This window comes from Ranitomeya imitator, chromosome 6 (genome assembly GCF_032444005.1).
Source record: "Ranitomeya imitator isolate aRanImi1 chromosome 6, aRanImi1.pri, whole genome shotgun sequence".
Classification (NCBI taxonomy): Eukaryota; Metazoa; Chordata; class Amphibia; order Anura; family Dendrobatidae; genus Ranitomeya; species Ranitomeya imitator.
In genome coordinates this window covers 566,213,895-566,226,961 of record NC_091287.1, presented here as the reverse complement: position 1 = coordinate 566,226,961, position 13,067 = coordinate 566,213,895, and positions in this window count along the sequence as shown.

Below are 13,067 nucleotides of genomic sequence, written 5' to 3'. Positions count from 1 at the left end.
CACATGGTCGTGAACATAGAGTTTCTGCAGGGAGAGGACGTGGGGATTCTGTGCCTGCTGCGGGCACCAGTGACTCCACATCCCCCAGTTTTACCAGGGAACAGTCCTTTATACGCAGGTTTGTAGGAGCTCGCCGTACCCCAGTGCTGCGGGACGAAAAAATTGAAGCCGTTGTCGGATGGATGGCAGCTAACGCATCGACTTCAATTAGTGCCACATCCTCTCAGGTCCAGAGCACTGAAGAGCACCCATCTGTCGCTTCACCACCTGCCAAATTGCCCAGGCAGTCAGAGAGCCCTTGACAGGAGCCATCTCTTCTTCTGTTCTCTGAATCTCTTGGCTTGGAAAGAGGGGGTCAGCCAAGCAGCATTCGAGAAATTGAAAAAGAGGCAGTATGCAGTGATGTGCAACTGCTTTGTCTTTCTGAATCTGAAGAGGCAGGTGGGCCAGTGCCTACGGTCAGCACACCTCAGTACGCATCTGATGATGAGACTCAGGTGCCACTTTCTGGTGTGTACTGTTCTGCTGAGACTATCTAGGAGAAGCAGTTGTTGGAAGAGGGTAGTGTAGATGATAAGGTCCTTGACCCATCATGGCATGAGGTACAGGAAGGTGGTGGGAGCAGCTCTGAGGAAGAGATTCCCCGAATGGCCCAAAAAGGAGGGAGAGGGAGGGGGCAGACTGGGTTGCCTGTAGCCTCCACTTCGGCACCCATTAGGAGCATGCCTCTTCAAAAACCCAAAACAGGTGCTCCCAAGACTTGCAGTGCCTGGTCCTTTTTTGACAGTTACAGATGACATTTCCTTTGTCAAATGCAACCTGTGTAATCAGAAAGTGAAAAGAGGGAAAAGTGTCAGCAACCTCAATACCACAAATATGTGGAAGCATGTGCGGACCAAGCACGTGGTGGAGTTACAAAGACACACTGAAGACCTAGGCCAACCTATAGCGCCACCTACCACCTCTTCAGCTCGTGTTGTAGCCTCTTCCTCCAGCTCACACACAGCTGGTTCGGCTTCCTCACAGGATCGCCATGGAAGAACCTCTGGCACTGTTGTACAGAGACCCAGTTTAATTCCACCCACAGCACCACATTCCCTGTCATCCTCACACTCCCAGCCCAGTCTACAGCCATCGGTAGCACAGGCATAGGAGAAAAGGTGTCCATACTCGGCAAACCACCCCCAAGCACAGGCTCTGAATACTGGCATTGCAAAACTACTGTCCCGTGAAATGCTCTCATTCAGGCTGGTGGAGACTGACACCTTCCGTAACTTCATGGCATTTGCAGTCCCACAATACAACATGCCCAGCCGCTTTTATTTTAGCAGGTAAGCCGTCCCTGCCCAGTAAAAGCCTGTGGAGGGAAACATTAAACATGCGCTACTAAACGCCGTCAGTAGCAAGGTTCACCTCACCACCAATGCATGGAACAGTCACCATGGACAGAGATGATACCTCCTGGGTCCTAAGCTGAATACATGGCCAGAGCTTAGTCAGTATGCATTGGAGGTGCTGGCTTGCCCTGCTGGTAGTGTATTATCGGAACACATATTAAGTGCCGCAGGCGGTGTACTAACAGACCGTCGCATGCGACTATCCTCCAATAACGTTGACCGGCTTACTTTTCTGAAAATGAACAAGGCCTGGATTTCACAGGAATTTGCCAGTCCTCTTCCAGATTAAATAATTGGTTGGCAACAGGATCCAGGTCTCCTGTTGTGTTCATGTTTCTACCACCTGAACAGCAATCCCTGGGCTCCAACACCGCCAGTTGCTGCTCAGAAGTGCTGTCTGCACAGTCAACACTTGCTCCTGTGTTATTGGTGTTCACTAACGTCAGCTGATCCCCTGCTGTGTATATGGCAATTTCTCCTGCTCCATCCACACTCACACTACAACAGATATTAAACTTGCTCCAATTAGGCCTCTGGCTACACTCTGTTTCTAGCATTGACCCTTGGCTCCAACACCGCCAGTTGCTGCTCAGAAGTGCCATCTGCACAGTCAACACTTGCTGCCATGTTTTTGGGGTTCAGTAACATCAGCTGATCCCTGTTATGTAGGCAATCCAGTGACACAGTGTGCCAGCAATCAGAGCACATACAGTGATCTGACAATAACCAAAAACAATAGAACGAGCTCTGAGACGTGGAATCTCTGTAGACCGCAATACCTGAACCTATCCTAAACACAACTAAAGGCAGCTGTGGATTGCGCCTGTCACTACCTATGCAACTCGGCACAGCCTGAGGAGCTGACTAGCCTGAAGATAGAAAAACAAGCCTGACTTGCCTCAGAGAAATACCCCAAAGGAAAAGGCAGCCCCCCACATATAATGACTGTTAGCAAGATGAAAAGACAAACGTAGGGATGAAATAGATTCAGCAAAGTGAGGCCCGATATTCTAGATAGAGCGAGGATAGCAAAGAGAACTTTGCAGTCTACAAAAAACCCTAAAGCAAAAAACCACGCAAAGGGGGCAAAAAGACCCACCGTGCCGAACTAACGGCACGGCGGTACACCCTTTGCGTCTCAGAGCTTCCAGCAAAACGAATAGACAAGCTGGACAGAAAAAGATGCAACAAAAGCAAAGAAGCACTTATCTAAGCAGAGCAGCAGGCCACAGGAAAGATCCAGAAGCTCAGGTCCAACACTGGAACATTGACAAGGAGCAAGGAAGACAGAATCAGGTGGAGTTAAATAACAAAGCAGCCAACGAGCTCACCAGAACACCTGAGGGAGGAAGCTCAGAAGCTGCAGTACCACTTATGACCACAGGAGTGAATTCAGCCACAGAATTCACAACAGATCCCCTGCTGTGTATCCGGCAATTTCTCCTGCTCCGTCCACACTCACACTACAACAGATATTAAACTTGCTCCAATTAGGCCTCTGGCTACACTCTGTTTCTAGCATTGACCCTGGGCTCCAACACTGCCAGTTGCTGCTCAGAAGTGTCGTCTGCACAGTCAACACTTGCTCCTGTGTTATTGGGGTTCAGTAACATCAGCTCATCCCCTGCTGTGTGTCACTTTGCCTCCAATACGTTGTCCTGTCGGGTTGCGGTCGGGTTAGCCGACTCTATGGTGCCTGCAGTTTAGGTGCTTTCTATGTGGGCTGCGGGATCTGACTATCAAGGCTGTTTCCGTAGTGCCAATAGGACAAGCTCCCCCAGTAGGACTGTGGGTTTTCGGTAACTCTGGCCAGCTCGCGGCCTTGCAATTTATTTTTCATGTGGACCTTCTTCTGCCTATCTGAGTTCCAGCACCATTAGCTGGTTCTTTGGAAGTCAATCTTGAATAGGTCCCCCTGGGTTCCAGTACCGCCAGCTGGTTCCAGGCAGAGCCTTTGGCTTAGGTGCCTTCTTCTCGGTTTCCGAGTTCCACCATCGTCTGGTGGTCCTTGGTAGTGCTTTCTGACATGGGTACCTCCTGCTTAGTAACCGGGTTCCAGTACCATCAGCTGGTCCTCGGTAGTTCCATTGGCTCTTGTACCTTCAGCTACCCATCCGGGTTTCAGTACCGTCAGCTGGTTCTCAGCAGTGTCTTTGGCTCTTGTACCTTCTGCTACCCATCCTGGTTCCAGTACTGTCAGATGGTTCCAGGCAGAGTCTTTGGCTTAGGTGCCTCCTTCTCAGTATCCGAGTTCCACCAACATCTGGTGGACCTTGGTAGTGCTTTCTGGCACAGGCACCTCCTGCTTACTAACCGCGTTCCAGTACCATCAGCTGGTCCTCGTTAGTTCCATTGGCTCTTGTACCTTCTGTTACCCATCCGGGTTCCAGTACCGTCAGCTGGTTCTCGGCAGTTCCTCAGCCTTCTTGTGCCTTATGCTACATTTCCAAGTTCAAGCTTTTTGAAATGGTTTTCGGTAATCACTCTGAATCTCCCTGACAAAGACCAGAAAGACGATGACCCTGAAGACCACCTCAAAGAAGACGACGACCCCGAAGACGATGACCCCGGAGATGATGACCCTGGAGACGACGACCCTGAAGACCACCCCGAAGAAGATGACGACCCCGGAGACAACGACCCCGGAGATGACGACCCTGGAAACGACAACCCTGGAGACCACCCCGAAGAAGACCAAGAAGATGGCCTTCAAACATGCCACCATCACACCCATCCTCAAAAAAACTAACCTTGACCCAACTGCTATGCCCAGCTACCGCCCCATATCACTGCTCCCGTTTGCTTCAAAACTCCTTGAGCAGCATGTCCATGCTCAAATTTGCTCCCACCTCTCATCTAACTCTCTCCTTGACAACCTCAAATCTGGCTTCTGCCCCACCACTCCACCGAAACTGCCCTGACAAAAATTACTAATGACTTACTCACAGCCAAAGCTAACAGACAGTTCTCTATCCTCCTTCTTGACCTGTCCTCTGCTTTCGACATAGTCGATCACTGCCTACTGCTACAGATTTTTTCTTCCCTTGGCATCAAAGACCTTGCCTTGTCCTGGATTGCCTCATACCTTTCCGACCGCACATTTAGCGTTTCCCACTCCCGCCCTCTCTCTGTTGGAGTCCCTCAAGGCTCTGTCCTAGGGCCCCTACTTTTTTCCATCTATACTCTTAACTTAGGACAACTCATAAAGTTCTACAGCTTCCAGTACCACCTTTATGTGGACGACACTCAGATCTACCTCTCTGGCCCAGATGTCACCGCTCTGCTGTCCAGAATCCCGAAGTGTCTGTCAGCCATATCCTCCTTCTTCACCTCTCGCTTCCTAAAACTCAATGTAGACAAAGCCGAACTCATCATCTTTCCCCATCTCATGTATCCCCCCTATCTGAACTATCTACTACAGTAAACGGCATCACGCTCTCTACCGCACCTGAAATCCGCTGCCTCGGGGTAACTCTCGACTCTGCCCTGTCCTTCAAACTGCATGTCCAAACTCTCCTGTCGCCTCCCACTCAAAAATATTGCCAGAATCCGTTCCTTCCTCAGCCCACAATCTACCAAAACTCTTGTGCATACCCTCATCATCTCCCACCTCGACTATGGGCAACACCCTCCTCTGAGGCCTCCCCGCTAACTCTCTTGCACCACTCCAGTCTGTCCTCAACTCTGCTGCCCGGCTAATCCACCTCTCTCTTCGCTACTCCCCTGCTTCTCCCCTCTGCAAATCCCTCCACTGGCCCCTAATTCCCCAACGAATCCAGTTCAAACTACTAACACTGATCTACAAAGTTATGCACAACCTGTCGCCTCCCTATATCTCTGAACTAATCTCCCAATATCTTCCCTCATGTAATCTCTGATCCTCCCAAGACCTCCTACTCTCCTCCACACTTATTCGTTCCTCACACAACCGCCTCCAAGATTTCTCCCGAATATCCCCCATCCTCTGGAATTCCATGCCTCAACACGTCCGACTATTCACCACTCTCGGCTCCTTCAGATGGAGCCTGGAAACCCATCTCTTCAAGAAAGCCTGCAGCCTGCAATAACCATTCGACCGCCTCGCCATCACCAGAGCCGCCGCCTCGCCATCGCCAGAGCCACCGCCTCGCCATCGCCAGACCCGCTGCCTCTCCATCGCCAAAGCTGCCGCCTCGCCCCTAACTTCTGCCTATTCCCCACTATCCCATAGAATGTAAGTCCGCAAGGACAGGGTCCTCTCCCCTCTGTACCAGTCTGTCACTGTAAACTTGTTTACTGTAAATGATATCTATAACTCTGTATGTAACCCCTTTCTCATGTACAGCACCATGGAATTAATGGTGCTATATAAATAAATAATAGTAATAAATAATAAAGAAGATGACCCTGAAGAAGATGACCAAAAGCACAAAGAACAAGAAGACAACCACCAAGATACAGAAGAACAAGAGACAGAAGACCAAGAAGCAGAAGAACAAAAAGCTGCAGAACAAAAAGCAGAAAAACATTAAGCATAAGACTAAAAATCAGAGCAAAAGATATTATCTAAATTATAAGCAGAAGAAGATTAAGCAGTGTATGGGGGTGAGTCCGTTCCTCCTCGTGGTGCCCCTGGAAAAAACCTGATGTTGCAGGTCTAACTGAACGCGGACAAATCCTGTTGTAAGTCTTTTGTGACAGGCAGAACGGAAGGTGTAATCTTCAAGCTTTTATTGATAACAACTACAGGAATGCCTGTCAGAAATAAGAATATGATGAAGAAGAAGAATATGAAGAAGATGAAGGCGAAGAATATGAAGAAGAAGAATAATAGTTGAATAAGAAGAATATGAAGAATGTAAAAAAAAGAATAATAGGAAGAAGGTGAAGAAGAAGAAGATGAATAAGGTGAAGAAGTTGATGAAAAAGACGCTGCTGCTGAGGATAATGAAGGAGAAAGTGTTTGGGGAAGTAAAAAAGAAGGTGAAGAGGATGGAAGTAGTGAAACATAAATATCTGACAAAATATAAAAAAGCTTAACAAAGTCAATATCTTTGTAACTCTGAACGTCTTAAAAAAAATAATTCCTGCTATTCTATTTGATTGGGATAAACCTCTATGCCTTTAATGTCTCCTCCACCTCCCCCGATACATTCTACATTACTCTTAGTTGTTTTTCTTAATGTAGAATTAACCTACAAGGAAAGAAAGGGTTTATTTTAATTCCAATATTTTTGTCCCATTGACTTGCATTGGTTTCCGGTATCAGAATCAGCGATACCCGATATTTTTTGGATATCGGTCCGATCCAATCCGATACGATATTTCCGGATATCGAAAGGTATCGCTCAACACTAATACTGATCATTCATGCATGTAGTTGTCAAGTTATTGCAATTTTTGCCTCTACTGAGTTTTTTTGCAAATTTGACAGAAAATGTGTTTGTTTATTCTTTGAAGCCTTAAAGAAGGCCCAGACTAAGCATTCCTTGACACCCCTGTGAACTCCATACTCGTGACCGATGCTAGCCACCGCCAGAGTTTGGTTGAGGATTCAGTGCTTGTCGTATTTGCATCACTACATGTCTGTGTGAGAAGCCACAACGTGACCTCCTCTTCTTACCACTATTCTACTTCCTCTGCTGAGCAACTCAACTGCGTACCACTGGGTTCATATCAAGTGTGATCTACAACCTCATTGTCACACTCTATGTTCGTACACTCCTCACCCTGAGAGTCACCCTCCTGATCTTCCTGCCCTGACACTCCTCTGGTATCTGAGTCTCATCAGGATCACCTGAACCCCTAGTGGTTAATGTCTGTTACATGACTCAGGACAGGATGGTTCCACCTCCATCCTCGTCAGGTCAGGGTTAATTTTAGTTTGCCTGTCTATGTTTCTGAGGCAGCTATTTAATGTTGGCAGTTCCTGAATTTAGTGTTGGTGTATACTCGGTTTGTGGTTGCTGACCCAGGTTACTCGTCTATAAACGTTCTGCCTCTGGGCTTGTGTGCTCTGCTGTGTATGACCCGGTTTGTCCCCTGGCCATTGCCTCTATATCCTGCTTTGTACTGCTTTGTCCTTTCCGGTTATCTGACTCCTTGGCTTGTCTCCGTTTACATTTTGTCTTATCCCTAGGTACTATGATCTTGTCTGGCTTTTGACCCTCGGCTTTCTTTGACCATATTTACTGTCTGTGCCTAGCATTCAGTTGCCTTCACTGCACTCATGCGTGGTGGTGACTCCACCGCCTGGTCATGTGACTGCTCAGTGACATGTCCTGTGCTCACTGCTTAGTCTCAGGTCATTGTGCACAGCATACCATGTTCCTGCACTCCCTGCGCTCGTTCCCGTGCCCTGTGATAGCACCTCCAAGCAGCGCCAGTGACACCATCTGGTGAAGAGGGTCTGGATTCTGTTTGTACCCTACTTTGTTTGGCCCTGGATCCAACAGGAAAATGTTGGTCATCAGTGCAGATACTTTCCTCTTCTGGATTCTGTGATTCTTCGAAGCAGACCTCTGATGCCCATGGAGCAGGATGTGTGAACAGCTCTGTAGAATGACCCATCTGTTGTTCCCCACAATCGGTTGGGCATTTGGAAATTATTGATGAGGGGGAATCAAGGGTGATTGGGGTGCCACCTCTGAGGATTGTACTGCGTGAAATATTAAGGTGCAGATAGTGGAGGAGAAGCCACTTGATGCACTGCTTGCCATCCACTGTAGCACATACTCTTTCTGAACCTCATCTGTATGGCATACAGCACAAAACACAATACTGCACAATACAACACATTACAGTACACAACAAATACATTACAGTGCACATTAATAAACAGCAGGACACCTCTCATTACATTGGCATTGCTAAAACATCAGAGTGCCACACTAGACACATGTATAACAGTCCAAAGGCGGAGAGGTACGTGATGTACCAAGTCATCCGCTTACAGGGTAAGGATACGATAGGTGAGGATAGAGCTGGTCATGCAGCGGTTTGGTGGATCGGTGGTTACTACAGGTTGTAGGCTTGTCGGAAGAGGTGGGTCTTCAGGTTCCTTTTAAAGGTTTCCGCGCTAGGCGAGAGTCTGATATGTTGGGGTAGAGAGTTCCAGAGTGGGGAGAATGTGCAGGCGAAAGCTTGCATGCAATTCTGGGAAGAGGAGATAAGAGGGGAGTAAAGAAGGCGTTATTGTGAGGATCAGAGGTTGTGTGCAGATAAGTATCGGGAGACGAGGTCACAGATGTATGGAGGAGACAGGTTGTGAATGGCTTTGTACGTCATGGTTAGGGTTTTGAAATTATGTCAATGAAGTCTCTGGGTAATGGGAAGCCAGTGAAGAGATTGACAGAGGGGAGAGGCTGGAGAATAGCTGGGGGACAGGTGAATTAGTCGGACAGCAGAGTTTAGTATAGATTGGAGGACTGCAAAAGTGTTAGAGGACAGGACACAGTGCAGGAGGTTGAAGTAGTCAAGGTGGGAGATGATGAGGGCATGCACTAGAGTATTTGCAGATTCTAGGTTAAGGAATGTACGGATCCGTGAAATATTTTTGAGCTGAAGGCGGCAGGAAGTGGAAAGGGCTTAGATATGTGGTTTGAAGGAGAGATCAGAGACAAGGATTACACCAAGGCAGCGAGCTTGTTATGGGACTGAGGAGAATGAGCAGCCATTTACTTTAATGGATAGGTCCATTGGGGGAGTCGAATGATATGGGGTAGAGATGATGAATTCTGTTTTGTTCATGTTAAGTTTTAGAAATCTAGCGGAGAAGAAGGATAAAATAGCAGACAGCCATTGTGGGATTATTAATCAATAGTCATGGATGTGAGGACTGTGCACACAATAAATCGTTAACTGCTGTGTCTTTACGGAATGTTTTTGTTTCTAACGTATAGATTTTGTCCTTATAAATAGTTAGGACCAGTCTCCCTATTGCCTATGGAGGGTTGCAATATACTATAGAGTCTGCCTATGGGGGTGCATTATACTTTATAGAGTCTGCCTATGGGGGCTGCAATATACTTTATAGAGTCTGCTTACGGGGAGCACATTATACTATATAGAGTCTGGCTATGAGGAGCACATTATACTATATAGAGTCTGCCTATGGGGAGTGCATTTTGTTATATATAATTTGCCTTTAGGGGTGCAATATACTATATAGAGTCTGCCTATGGAGAGTGAATTATACTATATAGAGTCTGCCTGTGGCAAGTGCATTATACAATATAGAGACTGCCTATGGGGGTGCATTAAACTATACAGAGTCTGACTTTGGGAAGTGGATTTTACAGTATAGAAAGCGTACAAGAAACAAAATGGGTAAATACCCAGCTGTAACTAAATAGGTAAAAAGGCAAAAGTGCATCTGAATAACACAGGGTTCTTAATAATACTGTTTTTGATCAAAAATAGCATAAAATCCATCAAAAGCCATCCCACCATTGACAAGGTGACACAGATCGGGATGGGACCTAAGCTGTCTAATATTAAAAACCTTACCATGAGTCAGAGTTGACCTCAGTGTGTGAATAAGGGCAGACAAAAGGACAAGGTATCAATCTATGTATGCCAGTCTGTGGAAGCCCTTGAATGTAATTTCCTGCTCAGGAGAGGGGGGCCACACTCCAGCTTGCACACAATGCAAAAATACAGAGAAAAAAAACCAAAAATTAAGCTTAATTTCAGTTGGTATCCATGCAGCAGTTAAACACATGTTCACATTGGCCAAACAACATACAAAACAAGAAATAAAATGAGCAAAAACCCTGCTGTACCTAATTAAGTAAATAGAAAAAGTGCATCTAAATAACACAGGGTTACATAGTAACATAGTAACATAGTTAGTAAGGCCGAAAAAAGACATTTGTCCATCCAGTTCAGCCTATATTCCATCATAATAAATCCCCAGATCTACGTCCTTCTACAGAACCTAATAATTGTATGATACAATATTGTTCTGCTCCAGGAAGACATCCAGGCCTCTCTTGAACCCTTCGACTGAGTTCGCCATCACCACCTCCTCAGGCAAGCAATTCCAGATTCTCACTGCCCTAACAGTAAAGAATCCTCTTCTATGTTGGTGGAAAAACCTTCTCTCCTCCAGACGCAAAGAATGCCCCCTTGTGCCCGTCACCTTCCTTGCTATAAACAGATCCTCAGCGAGATATTTGTATTGTCCCCTTATATACTTATACATGGTTATTAGATCGCCCCTCAGTCATCTTTTTTCTAGACTAAATAATCCTAATTTCGCTAATATATCTGGGTGTTGTAGTTCTCCCATCCCCTTTATTAATTTTGTTGCCCTCCTTTGTACTCTCTCTAGTTCCATTATATCCTTCCTGAGCACCGGTGCCCAAAACTGGACACAGTACTCCATGTGCGGTCTAACTAGGGATTTGTACAGAGGCAGTATAATGCTCTCATCATGTGTATCCAGACCTCTTTTAATGCACCCCATGATCCTGTTTGCCTTGGCAGCTGCTGCCTGGCACTGGCTGCTCCACGTAAGTTTATCATTAACTAGGATCCCCAAGTCCTTCTCCCTGTCAGATTTACCCAGTGGTTTCCCGTTCAGTGTGTAATGGTGATATTGATTCCTTCTTCCCATGTGTATAACCTTACATTTATCATTGTTAAACCTCATCTGCCACCTTTCAGCCCAAGTTTCCAACTTATCCAGATCCATCTGTAGCAGAATACTATCTTCTCTTGTATTAACTGCTTTACATAGTTTTGTATCATCTGCAAATATCGATATTTTACTGTGTAAACCTTCTACCAGATCATTAATGAATATGTTGAAGAGAACAGGTCCCAATACTGACCCCTGCGGTACCCCACTGGTCACAGCGACCCAGTTAGAGACTATACCATTTATAACCACCCTCTGCTTTCTATCACTAAGCCAGTTACTAACCCATTTACACACATTTTCCCCCAGACCAAGCATTCTCATTTTGTGTACCAACCTCTTGTGCGGCACGGTATCAAACGCTTTGGAAAAATCGAGATATACCACGTCCAATGACTCACCGTGGTCCAGCCTATAGCTTACCTCTTCATAAAAACTGATTAGATTGGTTTGACAGGAGCGATTTCTCATAAACCCATGCTGATATGGAGTTAAACAGTTATTCTCATTGAGATAATCCAGAATAACATCCCTCAGAAACCCTTCAAATATTTTACCAACAATAGAGGTTAGACTTACTGGCCTATAATTTCCAGGTTCACTTTTAGAGCCCTTTTTGAATATTGGCACCACATTTGCTATGCGCCAGTCCTGCGGAACAGACCCTGTCGCTATAGAGTCCCTAAAAATAAGAAATAATGGTTTATCTATTACATTACTTAGTTCTCTTAGTACTCGTGGGTGTATGCCATCCGGACCCGGAGATTTATCTATTTTAATCTTATTTAGCCGGTTTCGCACCTCTTCTTGGGTTAGATTGGTGACCCTTAATATAGGGTTTTCATTGTTTCTTGGGATTTCACCTAGCATTTCATTTTCCACCGTGAATACCGTGGAGAAGAAGGTGTTTAATATGTTAGCTTTTTCCTCGTCATCTACAACCATTCTTTCCTCACTATTTTTTAAGGGGCCTACATTTTCAGTTTTTATTCTTTTACTATTGATATAGTTGAAGAACAGTTTGGGATTAGTTTTACTCTCCTTAGCAATGTGCTTCTCTGTTTCCTTTTTGGCAGCTTTAATTAGTTTTTTAGATAAAGTATTTTTCTCCCTATAGTTTTTTAGAGCTTCAATGGTGCCATCCTGCTTTAGTAGTGCAAATGCTTTCTTTTTACTGTTAATTGCCTGTCTTACTTCTTTGTTTAGCCACATTGGGTTTTTCCTATTTCTAGTACTTTTATTCCCACAAGGTATAAACCGCTTACAGTGCCTATTTAGGATGTTCTTAAACATTTCCCATTTATTATCTGTATTCTTATTTCTGAGGATATTGTCCCAGTCTACCAGATTAAGGGCATCTCTAAGCTGGTCAAACTTTGCCTTCCTAAAGTTCAATGTTTTTGTGACTCCCTGACAAGTCCCCCTAGTGAAAGACAGGTGAAACTGCACAATATTGTGGTCGCTATTTCCTAGATGCCCAACCACCTGCAGATTTGTTATTCTGTCAGGTCTATTAGATAGTATTAGGTCTAAAAGTGCTGCTCCTCTGGTTGGATTCTGCACCAATTGTGAAAGATAATTTTTCTTGGTTATTAGCAGAAACCTGTTGCCTTTATGGGTTTCACAGGTTTCTGTTTCCCAGTTAATATCCGGGTAGTTAAAGTCCCCCATAACCAGGACCTCATTATGGGTTGCAGCTTCATCTATCTGCTTTAGAAGTAGACTTTCCATGGTTTCTGTTATATTTGGGGGTTTGTAACAGACCCCAATGAGAATTTTGTTACCATTTTTCCATCCATGAATTTCGACCCATATGGACTCGACATCCTCATTTCCTTCGCTAATATCCTCCCTTAAAGTGGACTTTAGACAAGACTTTACATAGAGACAAACCCCTCCTCCTCTCCGATTTTTACGATCCTTTCTAAACAGACTGTAACCCTGTAAGTTAACTGCCCAGTCATAGCTGGGTTCTTAGCAATATGGTTTTTTTTTTAAATCAAAAATAGCATAAAAGCCATCGACAAGTGACTCTGATCGGGACGGGA